The sequence below is a fragment of the Camelus ferus genome, chromosome 14 (genome assembly GCF_009834535.1).
Source record: "Camelus ferus isolate YT-003-E chromosome 14, BCGSAC_Cfer_1.0, whole genome shotgun sequence".
Lineage (NCBI taxonomy): Eukaryota > Metazoa > Chordata > Mammalia > Artiodactyla > Camelidae > Camelus > Camelus ferus.
The window spans coordinates 59458158-59480339 of NC_045709.1; the positions used below are offsets into that span (position 1 = coordinate 59458158).

The following is a 22182-nucleotide window of genomic DNA, read 5'->3' on the forward strand; positions in this document are numbered from 1 at the left end:
AAGAACTGTTCCCAGAATTAGCACACGCCTACTACTTTTTAATTTATTCTCTACTGAAAAATTTCTATACTCCAAAAGATAAGTGAACAATTGCCCTTTGGACTACTCTCAATTCTGTTTTTGTCTTAATATCTGTCTGTGTGATAAATAGTATCTAGAACTTATTTTTGATATATTTTCCTGCGTTTTGACTTTGCCATAGCTGAATCACATGGGCTACATAGCCTTCAAAAATATAAATAGAAAGATAATTTAATCTTTGATATTCCACAGTAAAATCTGGAACAAATTCATATACTTACTCATTTTGGTTTTCCAATAATTTGCCTTATTTTTTTTTTCATTTTTAGAATTATGTGTGATCTTATTAAACCCAAATTAAATATTTGCCTCTCCACAAAATCCAGCATACATTCTAATTCAGTTCCAATTCAAACAGTGTTCTGTTTTTGCATGGGAGGTAAGACTGTTTTCATCTTAGTTATTTATCTATTAAGATTTGGTCTGTGTCATTAAGACTCCTTCAAAGCAAGGGTTATAATTCTTTCAACTGATGAAGCAGATGTTGCATTAAGGGAATGTGAAATCCATGTCATCATTTTATTGACTCAGAGCTCATGAAGATTCAGCTAGTTATTGTACTGCTCACAAATGTCTTCTTTCTGCACTTATAATAGACACAAATTAGCAAGGCCAGGACAAAGTAGAGCAAGTCATGATCATTTTAAATTAAAACATTCTAAATATTTCTGTACTAAAAATTTCAACTACAATCTAGTAGAAACATTTTGAGCCTGAAAGGTGACATCAGATTGTGGTAAGAATATGGATTAGGAACTACCTGTTCTCTAGGGTCCAATCTGCCTTTCCTACCACCTGATTAGTATAGACAGGTATTCAAGGAAGGGAAAAATGCAAAATGAGCTTTATTTAAGTTTTAATGAAATTATTTGCTCCTCCTAGCATTTTTCTGTCATATTAGCAATGTTTCTTCATAATGCATGAATATTAAATTTGTCTAATACAGTACAAAATTATCTTATTAAGAACTCACATGTTATACTAGTGAGAAAGAGAACTAATGCAATATAGCACTAATTCGACTTGATGAAAGTTACCGATACAGAAAAGTAGCTCATTTTCTCAAAAGGATGTCAAAAATATTTATCATGCCTCACTTCAAAGAATTTTTTATTTAAAACTAAAAATATTCAGACTGAGAACTTAGATACAGTCTATAGAGACAAGCAGGTCCAGACTTAGCTCTAAATGAGGGTAGCTGTTTATTTAATGATCTGGGAAATATGTGAAGGGAAACAAATTGAAGAATAAGATAAAAAATATTGAATGGATGAAGCATAATGGGAATGGCAAATATTTGGAAATAGAAAAATTGCTATCTCAAAGAATAGAAGAAATGAAACATAAGAGCTCCAAATTTGTTTTATAATTTCACTGGAGATTGGCTATGAAAATAGAAGCCATGGATATGTGCAGTTTCTTTTTGCTACAAGATGCACATTTCTTAACTTGTCCTCACATTCTTCTTTTTCTGTTTCTGGGATTAGTTGGATTGTGTCTGCATAAGAGATTCCATTCTTGCCCTTTGACTCTGACCATCTATCTTGTCTTAAACTGCAAAGTTATTCCTGCTAAATGAAAAGGTCTTATTTATCTATTCATCCAAACTAAATGTCTTTCCTCATTTGAAATTCTGCTGAAACTTTTATCCTCTCCCTCAAACCAAGATAGTTATAGTTTTTACACAAGAAAGGAGGTGCTAAGTATTGACTAGTAAGCCAATGAATTCTGTATGTGTTGCTTTATTGTTAAATCATAGGAAAAGAATTAATGACTTGATTACAAAAATATTACCCGTAAATACACCAGGGATGATAAGAGTTTTAGAATTAAATCATACAGCTATACCCATATATAAGATAATCACGTAAGTTATGTTGCACCTGTCTCAACTACTACAGTAGCAGATGTATCAAGTATTTTTCAATTTTATTTACTATGCATTTAAAAAATTCCACTACCTTTATTTCCACAGTTTTACACCATATGTTGAATTCCTTTCATTCATATATTCATACCTAAATCTCAGTTTAAATATCAATTTCTTATAACATTTTTGAAAATCCAAGGTTGAATTGTATTCTTCATTATAAATAACTCCATTATGATAAATGTCACTCTATATTTTAGTTTTTATGAGTGTCTCTCTTTCATTAGAATGCACTTCTATGAGGTGAGACACCTTTTCCAATCTCTAATCAAAAGTATCTGGCAGACTGTCTGACATATAATATATACTTGTTAATAGCTTTAATTTGATTTTATTGTCAACAAGTTTTCATTCAGGCCTTTTTATTAATCAGAAAACTTATTTTTAACATATCATTTACTGTTTCAATTTGTTGTGCTAAAATAAAAATGATTATTCTTTTAAACTATCTTCTATTTATTCTACTTCTGCTTATCCTATATAATCTCCTTTTAACAATCAGAAATTGCTTTCTAACAGGCTGGACTCAAGTAAATGGACATAAAACTAGTATTCCCTTTTAGTTTTACATCTTTGTGCATCTTGTAAGTAATTAGTAAGATGGCGCGTGCATGAGGATGTTAATAGACAATTGTTTATTGAATAAAGGATTTCTTGGTGTTTGCTTATGGAAATTTGCATTTAATGAGAAGTTTAAAACAAAAAACAAAAGAAATAATAGCTGACATTTAAATTGTGTAGATTAACACACTATGTAAGGAAGGATCTGTAAGTTAATCCTGTAAATTAATCATTCTAGGCCCGAAACAAATTTAAGAATATTAAATCAGGATAAAGAAGATGAAATTTTTAGTTTTGGCCATTTATTTTTTAAAATAGTGGCCTTACATTTGACTACTGGTCATATGTGTCTTGTTTTATTTTATAAATTTACTGCACTCTTTCTAATGTTGATGTACTCAGGTTTTATTGAGAGAAAATGGATAAAGTAAACATTTCACAGGAAAAAGTTATTCTTTAAATATTTAGTATGATAGAAAAAAATGTGAAATAATCCCTTAGATGTTAACATAAAGACTTAGGAAAGTATATTTAATAGCAAATTTCTATTTTAAGTAAGAGAGGTAACACTCAACCATTCTTACTAAGAATTCTCTTTTGAATTATATTCTTCTTTCTTAATGGAAATGTTTTTATCCATGTTTTCTTTGACTAAAAAAAGACTAAAATATTGAGACTCCTATGCTTTGGTTGAAGAATGATTGGTTTTACACAACTGATTTTTTTAAATTTTATTTAAGCTGATTTTTACTGGGACATGTGAAAATGAAAGTAGGAAATATATCATTCAGTCTCTCAATGCTTCACTCCTTCAAGAACTTTAGGCCACATTAAGTAATGCTCATGCTAGTCTCTACACACTTTTCCTAGTAAGGATGAAAGAGAAATTTTATAAGATTATTTTAATTCTTAATTTGTTCTTATTTTAAAAATCTAAGTTGACTCCTCTCTGGAAAATCTAGACTTCCTCCTTTTTGTTTAAATTCAACAAATGTTTCTTTGTTAATCATGGGTGAGTCACAGTTCTATAGAAACTATAGTTTCTATAGTACAAAGTATACATATGCCAGCTTCTGATCTCCAACACTTATATTAAACTGTTTGACTGACGGTTAGACAAATAGACAACTTATATAAAGAAAATATATACTTAATAAAATTTTTTCATAATTAAACATATTTTAACATAATTTTTATTGTTTCATCAATGTCTTGATGCAATAACTATAAAATGATAATATTCTACCCTAACTTCCTTGAAATGATGGGTCTCCTCCCTACTCCTGTCGTGTCCACCTATTCTAATCACACCCATCAATATCTTTCAAATTACAAATTGCATCTTACTTCATGTTACTTGGTTGTAAACTCTGTTTTGACTACTTCAGGCCACCCAACTGAGTTTTTAATCAAACAATTATTGTTATAGGAAAAAAAAATCACGAATAGTGAACAAATATCATGAATCTGTCACAATTTACCAATTGTCTCTCTGTTCATGGTAATTTATGTTATTTCCATATTTAGCTATTATGGATAAGTCATTTTTGACATTTATTGCTTGTCTCCTGGCACACTTGAGTACAATTTTTCTCTGTTATAAATGTCGAGCAGTAGAATTGCTAAGGCATTCAAAGAATGAGCATAGGTTATAGTATCTTATTTTCTAAAATAGTACCAACTTATACTCTTACCAAGAGTGTAGATTTCCTGTTGCTTTACTTAGTATTTTCAGAATTTTACTTTTTACCAATTGAATGGATTTTTTTATGTGTATTACTGATTACTGATAAAATATTGAACATTTATTTCCATTCAGATATTATTTAATCTTTCCATAAAATATTATAGTATTATCCAGAAAGATCTTGTACACTTTTTGATTATTGATTTAATTGATTCAGTTGTGGTTCAAATAAGAAATAATATTCCAGATATTTCAAAAATGAGTAGATTTAACATAGGGAATTAGATATTTACAAAATTATCTGATGGGCTGATGGAATAAAAAATAAGAAAGGATATCATTGCAACTGTGCTTCAGAATATTTGGGTGTTGCTGCTGCTGCTGTCAAAGAAAATTTACATTGGACTAGTGTTAAAATAAATTTCTAGGTCCAAGACAGAGCCACTTCTGCCTGGGATGCCACATCATCAAACTGAAACTTGTCATTGCTGTACTTGGAATTGCTGTGCTTGAACAGAAACACATTCCATCCAGTCAGTCAGTCCCCAAATGCCAAGCCAACTCTGTGCTTTATACTTTCTGTTATTTCATCTTTATCCCATAAGAGTTTACTGTCATTCCCCCACCCTTACTTTGCAGTTCTCCAAATGAAGCCTATCCACTTAATGAAGTGTTAAATAAAGTTTGTTTGTATCACCTAACTTGTCCTTTTAAATAGATTTTAACAGTTTTTGGCTACAGGACTGGGCTGTGAAACTTACTGCTAACAGCCTAAGGACAATGAGTTGTACAGGAACTCTTTGAGTTCACTGTTTCTGGTTACTGTTACCAAGGGCTATGGGGATAACTCACTCATATTTGAATTCTGCTCCCTTGTGTGCAGCTCTCCAATGTAAACAAACTTTATTCAAAACAAACAAACAAACAAAAAGATAGAATTTGTAAATCTTCTGGGGTTTCTTAAAGTTTCCAGAAAGGTTCTGAGGCCTTGGACATTTCCAGGGTAGTTATATTGGAGGTCAGCACTCGGTGGCGGCCATTAAAGAACTCATATAGTCTCAAGGTAAGTCCAAAGCATAAACCTTGGAAGGTCTTGACAAGACAAGAAATTTGGACTATTTAACCAGTGACACAACAAAATCTAAGTAGACACAAAAGTTGGACTGTTAGCCATTAGGGAGTATGTCACTTTAAATATATATTTTTGTGGAAAAGAGTAATAGATTTATTGCTAGTGAGAATCTTAGGAGCCAAAATTGCAAAATTGGTGGGCATGGGTTCAAGCAGTTAAAAGCTACTAGAGTGATTCCCATCTAACTCTTAAGACTCCCTTACTAGGATAAGTTATTCATAGAATGAGTTAGATATATACTATCCCACTCCAACCTCAAGGAACTTTTCCATGCAACAAGGTACACTGTAAAATAACGCAAAATTCCCATCCCAGTTGCACATCCCTCTTAGGTGTTAATTTGGCTTCATGAGACCCAAGGCTTAGTTAAAGAAATAGGATCCTCAAGTTTCAAAGAATTAAGCACACCACCTTCTGGCACACGTGCTTAATTTATGTTTAAAAACTGTGGTCTCAGAAACTGCAGATATTTACCAAAATGGCAAAATCTTAGTAATACAGCCTAGAATTAAAGTAGCCATTATGGGAATGTTCAAAATAGACAAGATCATTCATTTAAGAAGTACAATTGAAAGCAAGTCTTCTAAATTAAACAGACAGGATGAAATTTCTGTTTTAATTGGCATGCAGAAGGCTCCAAAAGGCTTCAAGATTCCAAAATAATGTCAGTGAAATGTTCATTGGAAAAGATTAATGATCAATTAAGGCACAAAAATTAACAAAAACAGAAGATTGTAAGACTGGCATTACTCCTACTATTCCTATCATCTTCTGCTTGAGTTCTCAGTCTATTAATTATCTAACCAAATTGCCTCTCTGAAAAGACCACAAGACTGTAAACAAGTCTACCAAGTTTATGGCCTTGCAACTGGAATGGCTCCAAGGTCACAAATCTAAAATAACACCTGGTTACACCCTCTTAGGGGTTCATCATTAAACATTGACCCAAAAATTGGTGTTTCATTTGCAATCAACTGCAACACTGGAAAAAATACTATCCTTGACAGTTTTGTGCAAATGCTTTGACACCAACTTGAATCTCCCTACAACTACCCTCAAAAGTGGATCCCATTTTGTCCCCTCCCAGGGTTGACAGGACTCCAAGTTATGTTCTGGTAAACTGCAACTAGTTATTCATTCAAACAACTGAGGGGAACGTAAGATTAAAGTTAATGGAAAACTTTGCCATATTGTGGTAGAAACAGAACTACAGTCTACTTTTAATGCCACTTTCTCAGGAGCCTGAAGATAGAATCATGGGGAAACTGGCAGAAACCAGTGAAGGGTGAAAATTCTTACCAAAGTTAGCTCTCCTGGATTTCTGCAATGACCAGGAAAAGAAGGTAAATTTTTAAGTTGTTCCTTCCCTTCCAAATCCAGACTCTTGTGAATTTGTTTTTGATGTATCCATTGGTTATTGATCCTTTTTTGTTCCAGGGACAGCTTTGTCTTCTTGTTCATCTCATTTAATATCCTGAGAACTGAGCTTGAGTTTCTTCCTGCCTGGAGCATGTAGGTTGTTGATACTTGCATATGAATACAGCTCAATGATTAGGATGGGGGCCCAAAAATATGGCCTGACGTAAATGTGGGTTGTGGTATATTTGTGGCAAGGGTCCTACTGGATATTGTCAGCTCTCAAGGGAATTATAAAATCTTTCCTTCAGGTAACCTTGGGAATGGCTATGGATCTAGGGAGAGTGGTATCTTTTGCACACTCCTTGGGGATGCCGCTTGTGTCCATGAGGGTTTTCAGTACTGTCAGGAATATTAACTGTTCTGGATGAAACATAACTAGACATTTCAAAGATTTTTCTTTGAAGTAGTTCTGTGATCAGAAGTTGGCCAAATTGGAGGGTGATACTCAGAGTCTGATAGAATTTTTTAAAATATTGATTGATTGATTGATTGATTTTTGGGAGGGGAGGTAATTAGATTTATTTATTTACTTATTAATTTTAATGGCAGTATTGGGGATTGAACCCAGGACCTCATGCTTGCTAAGTACATGCTCTACCACTGAGATATACCCTCCCCCCTAGAAAAAAAATTTTAGGCCTCTTCCCTAAGCTAATTGAAACTACACACCAAGAGGGAAAGAAAAACATTCCAAAGACAAATAGCTCTAAGTCTAGAATATAGGAACTTTAAATTTCTATCTTAGTGAAAGTTCTCCGTGATTTAAAGAAGCAAATTCAAGGGAATGTAATTAGATAGATGGGTCAGCCCCTTGATATCATTCAGGTTGCCACTGAATTGAAAAAAATTGGAAGACTCTTTAAATTCTATAGCACTTTATAACTTTCAGATCACACATGGCTTCATATAATCCCATAATTACCCTTTGTAAAAAATTTTCTATGCTTATGCTTATATTGCCCCTCCCTGTTTCCTCTCCCCACTAGTAACCAATGGTTTGTTCTCTATATCTCTGTGTCCGCTTCTTTTTTGTTTAATTCACTTATTTGTTTTATTTTTTAGATTCTACATATAAGTGATATTGTAAAGTATTTGTCTTTCTCTGTCTGAATTATTTCGCTTAGCATAATGCCCTCCAGTCTGTCTAAGTTGCTGCAAATTTTCATTTTTTTGGCTGAGTAATATTTTATTGTGTGTGTGTGTGTGTATCTATATATCTATATATATCTATATCTATATCTATATACACATAATTTATCCATTCATCTATTGATGGACACTTAGTTTGATTCCAAATCTTGACAACTGTAAATAGTGCTGCTATGAACATTGAGGTGCATGTATCTTTTCAAATTAGTGTTTTCATTTTGGGTATATACACAGGAGTGGAATTGCTGGGTAATATGCCACCCAACTATTTGAGAAATTAAAAACAACTGTTTTTGTCTTATAAATTGAGTCTGTACAGGAAGAGAAAAAGCCCAACTATCCTTTTAACAAGTCTCCAGATCTACCTTATTTTTTAAAAGACTTGTAGGTATTGTCAAAGATATGAACTTAGGGAATAAAACTTAGTGGAACTTATATTTTTTCTTTTTTCCTTTTGATATGTAAATATGCTACCTGATCTTCTCTAGCAAACACAGAGGTAGATATTATCAGATGGAAAATTAAAAAAAAAATGGAAGGGGTATTTGAAGACTGGGACTATGATAAAACTTCAAAATCTTTGGCACAAATATCAGTGAAAAGTTTAAGCCATCTGAGAAGAAAACCTTAACTTACCCCATTTGCTAGAAACATGATTTTTATCCAATTATTCTTTATAAATGAATGAGTTTTGTATTGTTGTAACTTTCTCATGACTAAAATTTTTAAATGAAAACTGTAAGATCTTTGTTTGCATCTGTCTGTAAGTTTATATATGTCTGTGTCATACATGTGTAATATTTTTGTACCTTCAGATTGTGTTGCCAAAATTAATTTGTAAACAGTTGTATTTAATTAAAGATAAATAAGAATATTATAAACCAAGTATACTCTCAGAAATATAAAAACTAACCCAAATGTTTTTCATGTTTATATGATCTACAATAATTTTCAATAAATAAAGTTTAAGTTTATTGATTTAATTTAAAGAGGCATGTCTTGAATAGAAGACAGGAAAGTAGGCATCTTTGTCTTGTTCCAGATTTTAATGAGAAAGCTTTCAGCTTTTTACTATTGAGTATTTGTTTGCTGTACTTCTGTCATAAATAGTTTTTAGGTTGAGATATGTTCCCTCTACACCCAATAACTAGTGCCAAAGCAATACTGAAGAAAAGGAATGAAGCTAGAGAAATAACCTTCCCAGACTTAAGACAATACTACAAAGCTACAGTAATCAAAACAGTGTGGCATTGGCACAAAAACAGACATTTGAATACATGGAAAATAACATAGAGCCCAGAAATAAACCCACACACCTATAGTCAATCAATCTTCAACAAAGGAAACAAGAATATACAGTGGAGGAAAGAGTATCTTTGGCAAGTGGCATTCGGAAAGCTGGGCAGCTGCCTTTAAATCAATGAAATTAGAACATTCCATCACATTATTCTTAAAAATAAACTCAAAATGGCTTAAAGACTTAAACATAAAACAGAACACCATAGATCTTCTACGAGAGAAAAATAGGCAAAGCAGTCTTTGATATAAATTGTATCACTGTTTTCCTAGGTCTGTCTCCCAAGGCAAAAGAAATAAAAGCAAAAATAAACAAATGAGACCTAATCAAACTTATAAGCTTTTGCACAGCAAAGGAAACCATAAACAAAACAAAAAGACAACCTACAAAATGCAACTGACAAGGGCTTAACTTTCAGAATATACAAAGAAATCATACAACTTAATAACAAAAACAAACAATCCAATAAAAAAATAGAAGACCTAAATAAATATTTCTCCAAAGACATACAAATGATCAATAGGGACATGAAAGGTGCTAAATATTGCTAATTATCAAATACATAAATGCAAATTAAAACTACAGTGAGGTATCACATTATACCAGTAAAAGTGGCCATCATTAAAAAGTACACATATAATAAAATTGGAGAGAATGTGGAGAGAATGAAGCCCACTTACACTGTCAATGAGAATGTAATTTGGTGCAGCCATTATGGAAAACAGTATGGGGATTCCTTAAAAAAAAAAACAAAACTAAACTAAAAATAGAAGTTTCATGTGATCCAGCAATCCCATTCCTGGGCATATATCTGGAGAAAACACTAATTCAAAAATATACATGCACCCCAATGTTCATTGCAGCACTATTTACAATAGCCAAGACATAGAAGCAACCTAAATGTCCATCAACAGATGATTGGATAAAAATGTGGTATATGTATATGATGGAATACTACTCAGCCATTAAAAAAGAAAGAAATAATACCATTTGCACTAACATGGATAGACCTAAAGATTATCCTATTAAGTGAAGAAAGTCAGACAGAGAAAGACAAAAATCAGATGATATCACTTGTATTAGGAATAAGAAAAATGATATCAATGAACATATTTATAAAACAGAAAGAGACTCACAGACATAGAAAATAAGCTTATGGTTACCAAAGGGGAAAGGAAAGGGGAGGGATAAATTAGGAGTTTGAGATTAGCAGATACAAGCTACTATATACAAAATAGATTTCAAAACAAAACAAAACAAAACAAGGCCTTAGTGTATAATACAGGGAACTACATTCAATACCTTGTAATAACCTATAATAAAAAAATGAAAATGAATATATATATTATATAAAATGGAATCACTAAGTTGCACAACAAAAACTAACACATTAAAAATGACTATACTTCAATAAAAAGGCATGTCTTGAGAACTATCATTGTTAAATATAATGCAGACATTCAACTTTGAATTTACTTATGTTTACTAAAATTCAAATAAGCTCATGTTATCTCTGTTACAGAATTTGTCAGCAAGAAAAATAAGGTAATGCTTAGTTTTTTAATGTCTTGTGAAATGTTCACATATAATCTAAGCATAAGTGTTAAGAATGAATAAATTAATTATATATAGCTAAAGTAAAAGTTTCTAAATGAACTTTTCAATAATTATGCTTATGATATGTCTACTTAAAATAGTTTCCAAAATCTTTTTGATAACTTGAAACGTTAAAATTATACTGAAGTAAGTTAAATGATGAATATTTGTTGAAAACTAGATCATTTCTAAATAAAACAAAAACTGGAACATTAATTACTGAATGTGAGTTTATACACTTTTTACCTCCTATTACAGAAAAACTAAAGATATGTGATTTGTTAGTAATCTTGTGACACATTGAAAAATTTACTGTCAGGGAGAATATATTTCTGTAAATAATGAAATGTATTTAAAAATTTGTTAACCCACAGAGTGGTAGTATAACAGTCCACAATTACTTCTTAGTTTGGGTTAGGAATTAAGTATTCTAAAGATTAATTATATATGCAATAAAATCTGGTAGAACTAATAAAGGAAACAACTCTATGCAAGGAAAATAAGATGTGTTTTTGGTAAGAAAAGGTATGAGGTAGGCAGATGTAGTTTTGGTTAAGGAAAATGTAGAATAATATTGTCCTAAAACAAAACAATTGGTTGTTCCAGAATAAAAAGAAAGAGAGGAAAAGGAAAAAACAGGAAAAATCTAAATGGATATTAAAAAGTCATACAAGTTTTGTGAAAAGGAATCTTGGGAAAGGATTTTGTATGTGGTGATTGGAAGGAATTCATTTAGAGTTTTTAAATTTAGTGAGTTTTAATGTCAGTAGTAACACTGGTACAAAATTAGAATTTGGTTTTCTCTGTGTTGAAAGAACAGTTTTCTTACATTATTGATCTGCTCTTAATAATAAATTATAAACAGAGGTTTGTCTTTATCTTTTGAATAATTTGCCCAGAAAGTAAAGATTTTATATCTTATGAAAATAATTTGCTGTGCTTCATTTTGTCTTATCATACCTTTGATTACTTAAGAAAACCTGTCTTCTCAATATTAAAAGAACTAAGTTTTTTACAGCTTCATAACTTTCTGTATTTACCTTCAAAGTTCCTGTCAGATTGGTTAAATGGGCATTTTTAACAAATTTTCCCCAAATCAAATTCTAAATAAAGTCTTTTTACCTCAGTATTTTCCAAAGAACCTCTGGAACATCTCAAAAGTTTGTTTTCTCTCTTTATTATAAAGAGATTAGACTGAGTTACACAGGAAGCATTGTCAAGTAAAAAGCAATGCATATTTGTAAAAGTATATGTTATTAATACAAACGTTTCAGAAATTATACAAAATTTCTAACAGTCTGGTATGTCCTGGTACAATATTATCAGTCATAATTCCAGTTATTATCTCAAAATATTGTGTGCCACAGAACTAATCAAATTTTTTGTCAATGTCATTATAATGAACACTCTTCAGCCCTTTAATCATTTTAAGTCTTGTCATTTATAAACAGTCATTGTTTTACTGTGATGCTTTTGCAAAAGTGAGATTCGTGGAAAGAATCCTACCAGGTACCCTTGACCCCGACACTGCTGCCAAATTAAATTATCAAAACTTGTGTGCATATTTCACAACTGTATAAGGCCCCACCTAACATCTGGTTATGTATAAATGCCAGAGACCTAAAAATCAAAGGGACTATAAGAAGAGAGATAGCTGACATTGAGGGAGATCACTTCATTCTAAAACATTGGATCACAAACATTTATTCTCATTCCTTCTTCTCTCACTGGCCATCCTTTTCCTTATTCTAACACCATGAAGGACTTTATAATTATTTTGTTTACATTTTGTCTTGGAACGATAATGTCATTGTTCAATATCTCAGGCAATTTCAAAGGAGGGTAATCTAATATTCAACCAACTGTTTGATTTGCTATGATGCTAATGATCCTGTAGTTCTGCCTATTACGAACTTCTCCATAATTTCCAAAGCTTCAGTTTCTCTGAAATAAGCTTTCTGAATATACACTTCTGGGGAAGTGAAGACATAGTTAAATGAAATACATAAGCAGGCCAATTGGCTGAAAGAATTATCCCACTATGTGAAATAATGTCTTTACTTATTTGATTCTAACCAGTTTGGGTCATAGGGAACTTGGCTCAGGAGCACGCTCCAAACCATGGGCTGATAATTTTTATTGTCTCCCTAATAAGGGATGTTCTCCCAAAAGTTTTAAATGAGTATGTGCAGCCATTGATCAGCCAACACAAGTTAAACAGGCAAACAAGACCTCATTCAGTGCTATTGTAATAGGGTCAAGATATTCAACTCAAATTCACTAAAACAAAAGGATGGAGGATTTCTCAATGCTGGGATAAGCAAATGGAAAAACACTAGAGAACATTAGAAGGACAGTTGGTCAATGTGATAAGGCCATCTATGTTTGCTAATTGTCCCTTTTCAGAGTTAGGTTCCTACCTGCCTATAGAAACTGGGAGATGGGGTGTTATCTTTCATATTGATTCAGTTTCAAAGGGATAGGACCCTGGTCCTGACAAAAATATTCCAAAGTGTAGAAGATTTACATCTCCAATGGGTAGAGGAAGAATTTTCAATTACAAGTTTTCTAAAGTAAATGTTAAAAAAAAAAAAGGGGGAGGTCAGGACTCATAGTCAAGAAGAAGTCTTTAGAAAGTTTAGATGAGATGACGGGAAATTTAAGGCAGCCTTGATTGCTGCCTAGGTTAAGAAACTTCAGAAAACTTATTTATCCAATGATCACAGTTGAACAGCAGTGCTGAGGCAGATAATCCACAGGGAAAGGGCTGAAGGTCATTGAGAAACATGTTCTTTGTTGAAGCCAAAGAGATCCTCATCTCTGCACAAAGACTAGCTTTTTCTCTAAATATATTTTTTGTTGCATCTCACAGGTTTTTGATTTTGGTATTCTTGTTATTGTTAAATTCAAAACATTTTCTAATTACATTATGATTTCTTCTTTGATGAACCAATTTGCAAACATGAGATTTCTAGTTAACATTCTGAAATTAATTTCTAGAGACTTTTATTCTCTTTTATTCTTGTCAAAATATGTTTTTTTTATTTGAAATTGTTGACATTTGTTTGCTCAAAATTTATGTTCAAATAATTGGTAAATTTTGGTAAATGTTTTATGCATTATTGAAAACTGTTTTTTCTGCTATTGGGGAGTGCAATGTTCTCTGTATAGCCAATTAAAACAAATGTGTTAGTCTTTTATGCTTGTTACTCAGATTATTTTTAGTCTTGCTGACACATTTTATGTCCTTTTTCTATCAACTATTGAGAAAGAGCTGATTCAGAGCTCTCTTACTCTGAAGATAGATTTTTGTTTTTCTTCCAGTAATTCTATGAAGACTTTCATATTTTGAAATTATTTAATATAACCTAAAATGATTATGTTTCATAAATTGAGTATTTTCTTATATTATTATCTTTTCTCTAACAATATTTTATACATTTCTAGGTGTTTGTTTTAGATTAATATATTTATACCAGTTTTCTTTCAGTTACAGTTTTCTTGGTGCCATTTGATCCATTGCTTTGAATTCAAATTCTCTGTACAATTAATTATATTTTATTTGCATTACTTGTGAATAGTTTGATTTTTAACATATTTTATTAAATTTGTTCACTACTGGAGTATCTAGTATATCAAATTATGCTTATAATGACTAACACATTTGTTTAATTTAATTTATTTTATAGTATCTATTTTTCTTCTTGTGTTATATATTTTTCTCTTTCTTACATTCATATTGATAATTTTTAAGGATGCAGTTTTTCCCATTATTGAACTTTATGTTTTCTATTTCAATTTATTTAGTAAATAGCTCAGTAATTGTAACAAGTATAATAAACTTATTACACTACAAATTTAATAATTATCTTCATCTTCTTCATGAACAGTGAAAGGGCAGATTTGAGTTCAACATTTTTCTAACATGTACACTGACACCGTGTTCTTTAATTTTGTTTAATTTTAAATTTCTCAATAAATTACTATTACTATTCTCATTCACAAAATATCATTTCTTTGTGTACAAAATTATAGGTTGACTTTATATTTAGCATGTTCAAAAATAATTTAACTGTGTTCAGCCTTCCATTTTTGCTAATGGAGACTCAGCATTAGCTCTAATTGTTACTTTATTACAAGAACTCTTTCGTCTAGCTGTCTTTTAGATCGCCTCTAAAGCTTGTCTTTTACATGCTATACTGACTCTATGGTAATAGTTCTCAAAGTGTCAATCCCAGACCAGCAGCATTAGCATCATCTTGTCAAACATGCAATCATGAGACTTACTGTGAATATCTTTATATTTCTCCCCTCTGAATTGGTTGAGCTTCAAGAATTTGTGGGTTGATGCATTTCATGCAGTTCCTTGATATGTTTTCAATTATGTTTGTTGCCTCCCCTCACTCTTTCTCTCTCTCTCTCTCTCTCCCTCCCCCTCTCTCTCTTTCCTCCTACTGTGATTCCAATTAAAAATAACTTCTCCTATATGTCTTAGTCAATGTTTATATTTTTATCTCTTTTTCTCCCTCTTGCTGCATTCTGTGTAATTTCTTTATATCTATTTTCCCTCTAAATTTGTCATTATCGTATATAATTGTCTGACAATTAAGTAGAATGATTCATATAAGTTAATGTATTTTTATATTTTTCATTTTTTCTTTGTATTTTTCACTCACAAAGGGAAGAACTCCTTCATTTTATGCTGTTTTATTAATTTTATTTGGATCTATTTTTTTCAGCTTGTGTGTACCCATTTTCATTTCTAAGGAATATATTGGATTCCCAATACATTATTCCCTGTTAGTTTGCTTAGCATCTAAAGAATGGTTATTTCTGGATAGGCTATTAAAACTGAGTTTTTGGCTCACAAAGCTGGCTATTCCACAACTACCTGCTGAATTCCATAACTACCTGCTGAATTCCATGACTGCATAGCTATTAACAAATGCAGGTCACTTATACTACTACAGATTAGGAAAGGTAGGAAAGGAAGAAACTTTAGTTTTACTGAAAGATTTTTAAATTATTTTCAGTCATTCTCAGGAAGAAACACTCAGAGTCACCTTTTATCTATTCCCTTAAAAAAAAAATTTCCCTTTCATCTCTGCTGTTCTTTTCATTTTCTTAAGTGAGGTAGTCCTCATTTAAATTATATTTCCTAGTAACATTTTCCATAATTTCCTTATCTTCAATCAAATGTAATCAATACAGAAAGGATTTTTTTGCAATGTTTGGGATTATTAAATTTTCAGTCTCCAGAAGATTTTATTCTCATTCTTAGTTTTCTTTAATTTTGAGTAATATCTTTATCTGAGAGAACATTAGGTTAAAATATTATTATATAAATATGAATTTATTTACATTAATATAAATGTTTCAAAATGTATGACCTACTGGATAATGAATTATATATATTATTTGTTTCACTATGATCTTTTATATAGACTTCTGTTGTGTGATTTATGTATTATAAATATAGGATACAAAATGATTTCTGGCTTTTTTTAATTTTACTGGTACACTCATTTTCTTTAGAACACATTAAAGGCCACATGTTGACATTAAAATACTGATTAAGTGCAATTTTTAGATTTGAGTATTCTCTTTCTACCAAAAAAAATCATATTCTTTCATTGTACTAAGATAATGCTCACCTTTAGGTGATGAATTTTCAGTTCAGTTCAAGTCTGTTAAGTTTAACATGGGCTTATTGGAACAGTCATAGTGAATGATATAAAAATTGTACCACTGAGACTCAATTATAAGGTAGAATATACTATTCAGTCTTGCTGGTTACAGTGCATCTGGGATTTATTTTTTATCTTTCTTATCTAGCTGTATGTCTCAAGTTGGTATTTTCATCTAGTCACATAGATAAATTTAGTTATCTTTAACACTTGTGATTTTAATCTGTATTTCCATTTTATTTCATTCTTTCTTATTCCTAAAATATTACATGGAAGTTGACTAATGTTTTCTGTACTCTAACATTTCTAGCAACTCTGTAACTATTTAAAACATGTTTACAGTAGTAGAGTAATTTCAAATGTAACTATGAGAATCTATTGACATTTTAGTTGCAATACTAAACATTACCAAGGTAAAGTCTCTCAGACCATTTTTCAGTAAGTGTTTTTGCTGTTTTTCCATTTCAATCAGTAAGATGTTGAATCTATTCTCATATTATTCCAATAATTCAGTGTGAAAACAGATATAATCACAACAGATTGAGAACCAATGACTACATAAAGCTGCATTATTCATATTATGTTTAGAAATAATCTTTTGTGGACTGAAAAAAATGTACAATGTAAGAATTGTGAGCTAAGTTTTATCTGGGGCAAAATAAGAACTATGACCTGGGAGACAGCATCTGATATCTTTGCAGAACTACTCCAAAGAAGTTGAGGGAAAAATCTATGTATGTATGTGTGTGTATATATATATTTTAGTGAAGAGGGGTTTCATGCAGCACGCAGTCAAGCACAAATTTTGGCAGAAGATTGTTGCTAGTCATGAGAAGCAGATGTCACTATTAATGGTTTTAGTGATTTTCTAGATATAAGGAGATGCAAGAATTTGAGTTCATAAAATCTTCTGAGAACATCTATCTGAAGGCCTGTTCTGACAGTTTTTCTCAGAGTACTGAGTGCCTCATTCCTGATCTCCACCATGAACTCCTTTCAGGAAATGTTGAAGGTTAGTGGCTGCAGTGGCTCATGATTTCATATAAGCAGGGGTAGATGAAAGTGTCAATGTGATTCAGTCCTTGTAGAAGCAGATGCTAAGTGCCAACTTTCAGTTGGCATTGTTATAAATAATGGATCATTATGAAATAGAATAGTGAATAAAAAATAAAACTAATGATTCTATATCTTTGTATTTTTCTTCATTAATGTGAAAATAATAAAATAAATCTAGTTTAGTATGGCTATTGAAGTTACAGGAATGAGTGGACACTCAAAGAGAGATGATAGAGCAGACATCCAAAATGAAGTTAACAAGGGAATTATTGACAAATAATATGCTAAGAAGTAGTTTTGTAATAATTAAGAAAATTTGATCACTAGCTAAATATTGAGATTACTCTTAATTATTTTTTACTTTAATAATATTGTCGTGATTATATTAAAGACTAGTTTTTTTAGGAATACCTGAAAAATAAACAGTATAGAAGTAGTATGACTTCTTAGATTTGCTTTAAATAATGTAGATCAGAGGATTGAGTTAAATGGCAAAATAATCAATGCTAAAAAATATGTTGAAAATTTGTAAAGATGATAATGGTTAAATATGGATTTGTTATAGTAAGCCAGACCTTTTCTTTTAAATACATCTTGTTTATCATTTTTCTAATACATAAGAACACACATGCCTATTGCTGGGTTTGCTTGTTTAAATCAAAAGTTGGAGAGTGGAAAGATTATGATTTTTGAAATCAAAGAGACATAGATTTAAGCCTGGGCTTCTCCAGTTCTGTGATATTAAGAACTTGGTGGACATCTAGCAATTTTAAAATGTTATCTGGAAATTAAAAATACAATAATAGCTATGTATTTGTGTGTGTTTATGTGTGTATAATTTTCTAAATGTAGAGTACTAAAAAATGTAACTAAAGAAGGCACTATTCTAAGCATTTTGAATATATTAACTTATTTAGTTCTCAAAACAAACCTATGAGGTATTTACTATTGCTATGCTTATTTTGTAAATGAGGAAACTTAGGCAGAGAAAGTCAGTAACTTGACACAGGTTACACAGGTTTTTTTATTATGATTATGATGTCTGGATTTAATCAGAACAGTCTGGCTCCAATTATGTTCTGAATCATCTTACCATCTAGCCCTTGTTATCTAACAAATACAATGATCACATGATAGCTATAGATATCTATACCTCTATCTCTCTACTTGGGTATATATATATTTCTCATTGAAATATAGGTTTCTTTTTCCCTCATTATGTTTCTTTGCACTCAACAACTAAAACACATACAGAACATGAGGGTAAAGGAATATAATGCCCTCTGAAATTTGTTTCTAATAATCAACAAACCTTAATTTTCATGATTAGGAATATTTCATGATTTCTACAAGTTTCAGTAGACAGCACTGGTTTTATGGACTGTATATTCTTGATTTTTCTGTTAAGTGATATACCTCCAGGCTTGTAAATTCTTGCTTTATGGAAAAGAAACCAGAGTAAACCATGACATTTTTTGATTTCCCAAATGAGAACTAGCTTGCTATCAAAATGATGACATCCTTTTGCCTTATTTTCAGTAGTTTTGATTATTTTTCTTTGTTATTCTGTTAATTTGTCCATTGAAATAATAAGTGCCAAGCAGTGCACTTGATGATAAAGATGTTAACAATGAACAAGGTAAACATGAATCTTATTCTTATAGAGTTTATATTATTTTAAGAACTAAAAAGTAATAACCAAATTATTTCAAAATGATATGAAAAGTGCTAGAGTAGGGGAAATACAGAATAATATATAATATAGACAATATCCCTAAAATAGATTAGTAGGCATGATGGAAAATTTATAGAGAAATTGATATTGAAGCTAAATTTTGAAAAATATTGCCCAGCTGTGAAATTAAATGAAACTATATGTAAACAATAAAAAGTAACATTATACATGGTATCCTTGAGGAATATTAACAAGCACAGGTATAAGCTTAAAATGGATCAGAATTTAGGTTTGAAGGAAGTATTAAGAGATATGGCTAGACAGATAAGCTGGAACCATAGGATAGAAGACGTGTAATCCCTGTTAAAAAATGTTGTGTTTTATCATAAGAATAATGGGTGACCAATAAAAATTTTAAACAAATGATCACATTTGCATTTTAAGAAGATTATTCTGGCTTTAGTGTGAGAAATAACTGGAAGAAATCAAAACTGTAATCAGGCACAAAACTTAAACTGTTCTCACAACTATTCAAGAAGAGAATATGGTTCTTACATCAGAAGAGCCTTACTAGTCTTTTACAAAAGTGGGGGAAATGAAATATATTTATGAGTTAGTATCCAAAAGACAAATATTTTTTCTGGTTGAAGCCAGAAAAAAGTTCTCAGAATATACCTCAGTTTATAATTTAGGCATCTGGTAAGTGGTAGTAGTACTTTTTGTTAATCCAGAAACAACAGGGAAAGAAAATTCTGGGGCAATCATTATGAGTTTCATTTGGGATATTTCAAGTTTGTCAATTTTGAGTTGCATATTAAATATTCTTATATTTCAATATGATTGTAGTAAGTTAAAATGGGAGATAATGATAATTGAGTCATTAAGAATCAAATATCAATTGAAACTATTGGAAAGGATACTATCAATGCAGAAATATTAAGTAGAATGAGAAATAGAACATGACCCCTACTGAAGGGTGGGGGAGAGGAAGAAGATTCTCCTGGGTATCTGAAAAATCACACCAAAAAATCAGGTGAATGACTGTTGACTTGTCATGCCCTGATGTAAAAGAAAGATAGTGGGTCAAGAAATAAATGGTTAGTCACGTAATATGTTGTTCAAAGTTAAATAATTATTTTCATGAATGTCCCAATGGAGTCAAATGGGTATAAGTAATATTTCAAGAAGTTGATGTGTAAATGAGAATCAAAACAAAATAATGAGAAACATTAAAAAACCGTTTTAAAGGAAGACTTTTCATAGTGAATGTTCATATATGAATATTTATTAGAGGGAATTCTGTGTTACATCTGTCACCTGGATTAATTTTCAACAACGTGATTTTTTTTTCATTTTTAAAAGTATGATAGCCACTGCACATCTACTAGTATGAGCAAAATCTAGAACACCAACAACATCAAATGCTAGTGAGGATGTGGAGCAACATTAACTCTCATTCATTCATGGTGGGGATGCAAAATGATGTAGCCACATTGGAAGACAGTTTGGCAATGCCTAAACCACTGAACATACTTTTACCATGTGTTCCAGCAATTATGTTCCTTGATATGAATGCATAGGAGTTGGAAACATATGTCCACATCAAAACCTGCACACACATGTTTATAGCAGCGTTATTCATAATTTCCAAAACTTGGAAGGAACCAAGATGTCCTTCAGTAGGTGAATGCATAAATAAACAGTGGCACATACAGACAATGAAATATTATTGGGCACTAAAAAGAAATGATCTATCAAGCAATGACAAGACATGGAAAAAACTTAAATGCATACTGTGAAGTTAGAGCCAATCTGAAAAAAAAATTCATACTGTATAATTCCAACTATATGATATACTTTAAAAGGCAAACTGTGAGACAACAACAACAGAAAATTAGTGATTTCCAGTGGTGATATTAGGGAAAGATGTGAGTAGGTGAAGCACAGAGAATTTTTAAAGCAGTGGAAATACTCTGTATGATATAATGATGGGTGTATGTCCTCAGACATTTGTCCAGACCTGTAGAATGTAAAACACCAAATGTGAACTCTAAAGTGAACTATGGACTTGGGTGACTATGATGTGTCCGTGTAGGTTCATCAATTGTAGCAAATGCACCATTCTGGTGAGTGATATGGATGTTGGGAGAGGCTATGCACGTATCAGGGTAGAGGATATACAGCAAATCTCTATACTTTCCTCTAAATTTTGTTGTGAACCTGAAACTGTTCTAAAATAAATAAATAAATAAAATCTTCTAGCTAGAAAGAAAGTGTGACAATGATGCTCCAGGTCCAAATAAGATGGAGTCATCACACTGTACCTTGTTTCTCATACTTAATCCTGAATAGAATATATGGAATATCAACTGAGGACTAAAAAGTAAGAAAATGGGAAAAAGGACAATCATTCAAAGAACTGTTCATGGTAGATCTAGCCAATGTCTAGGTTCTTGTCTCATCCTAGAAAGAATTCAGAGATAAGTCAAGGAAGTTAAGAAAGTAAAATGAGGATTTATTAAGAGATATATAGTACACTCTCAAGCAGAGAGCGGGCAGGCTTAGGTGAGTGGCTGCCTTGTGTTTCTTTGGAAGTTGGTTACATTCAGTGTAAAAAGGAATGGACAGAATATTCATTGGGGAGGGAAGGGTTTGGAGTCATGTTCCCTAGACTTTCATCCAAACTCCACCTTCCCAAAAGGAGGAGAAATTTTTGTCCTTATTTAGTCTGGATCGGAAGTGTCATAGAGTCCGTGCATGATGGATATTTCTAATCTGCAAGGCTAATTTTATTGAAATGAGGGCATAATGAGCAAAAGGCTATATTCAGACACTGGGGTTTCTTGTCTTTTACCACCTTTCTTTGTCAGCCTCTAGGCCACTCATCACCCCAAAATGTTTGGCTACTTATC

At 31.5% G+C, this 22182-nt stretch overlaps 1 long non-coding RNA gene across 1 annotated transcript in view; it reads left to right on the forward strand.

The window, feature by feature from the left end:
• Positions 1 to 6466: 6466 nt before the first annotated feature.
• The window catches only part of LOC116668730, a 73788-nt gene continuing 58072 nt past the window's right edge, over positions 6467 to 22182 (forward strand). The window contains exons 1-2 of the long non-coding RNA XR_004325972.1: positions 6467 to 6734; positions 6829 to 6903. This is a non-coding gene — a long non-coding RNA (uncharacterized LOC116668730). The remainder of the gene's footprint in view (positions 6735 to 6828; positions 6904 to 22182) is intronic.